The sequence below is a fragment of the Seriola lalandi genome, unplaced genomic scaffold (genome assembly GCF_002814215.2).
Source record: "Seriola lalandi dorsalis isolate HSWRI2012SDOR001 ecotype SW California unplaced genomic scaffold, Sedor1 jcf7180002052279, whole genome shotgun sequence".
NCBI classification, from domain to species: domain Eukaryota; kingdom Metazoa; phylum Chordata; class Actinopteri; order Carangiformes; family Carangidae; genus Seriola; species Seriola lalandi.
In genome coordinates this window covers 7020-8263 of record NW_019522832.1, presented here as the reverse complement: position 1 = coordinate 8263, position 1244 = coordinate 7020, and positions in this window count along the sequence as shown.

The following is a 1244-nucleotide window of genomic DNA, read 5'->3' as shown; positions in this document are numbered from 1 at the left end:
AGATGAGTGTTATCAGCTGATCTCATTAACACACACACACGCACACACACACACACACACACACACACACACACACACACACAAGTTAGTTGTTAATAAACATGAATAATGACCATTGAAAACTGACAAGAGACCACCTGAACCACACACACACACACACACACACACACACACCTCAGCCGATCATACTTGCTGCTGTGGATTGTCTCCTGTTGTTTCCGTGGTTACAGAGACACTTGCTATCTCCGTAGCAACAGACAGCAGGCCATAAAGCAGTGGAAACTAGAAATAAAAAGTAATGACCAAACAGAAGCTGTGTGTTTTCATCTCAGATACAGAGTACTACTGCAGTAGTACTGCAGTACTACTGCAACCGCTCCTCTATAGTACTGTGAGGTTATCTGTAGTACTGACGAGTACTGAAGAAGGTCTGCTAGATGAGTGTTATCAGCTGATCTCATTAACACACACACACGCACACACACACACACAGAGGATTTATGTCTCCAGTGGAGGGAGGGGGGTGTTTGTGCTTTCACTCTTGTCTTTGCTTTGTTCTTAGGGACCATCGTACTTCACTAATGATTTAATTATTTACTATTATTTATTGACTGACTGTATGAGGCGTCTCTTCCCTGTGTTCCTCTCACAGCTCCTCCTGTCTGATGTCACTGGTCACATTTATTCACACGTCCTATCAAAACACTCAAACTGATCAGATCAATAAGTTCATATAACAAGTCCTCAAATATCAACGTCATAAAAACAAAGTCAATTCAAACCCGAACACACACACACACACACATGAAAACGCCGCGGCAAATAAACTAGTCAATGATAGTTGTCAGTACATCCAATGGTGCATAAAAAACAGAACTTAAAATAGATAATTCAATAGTAGGTAGTTTAAATAGTTAGTTCAGTATACTTCATTTTCTAAAATGTAAACAAACATGGGCAAAAGAAAGCCTCACTGTATCCATGGCAACATATTACCTGTTTGTATCTGTTGTATATGATTGGGAGCAGATTTGCTGAGGGAGGAAGTTCGTACACATCCATGGTTCATACAGACGATACTCTTTAAATATTAAACAGTAAGGTAACTAGTTACTGCAGCTACGTGAATCAATGCACTTAGTCTGATGAAGCACAAAAACTTAGTGGTTCAGGTTTAAAAAAAGTGACTGGAAGAAACAGGTGCTACCTCCACCTGTGCAGGTGTGATTCAGGTGACCACTAGA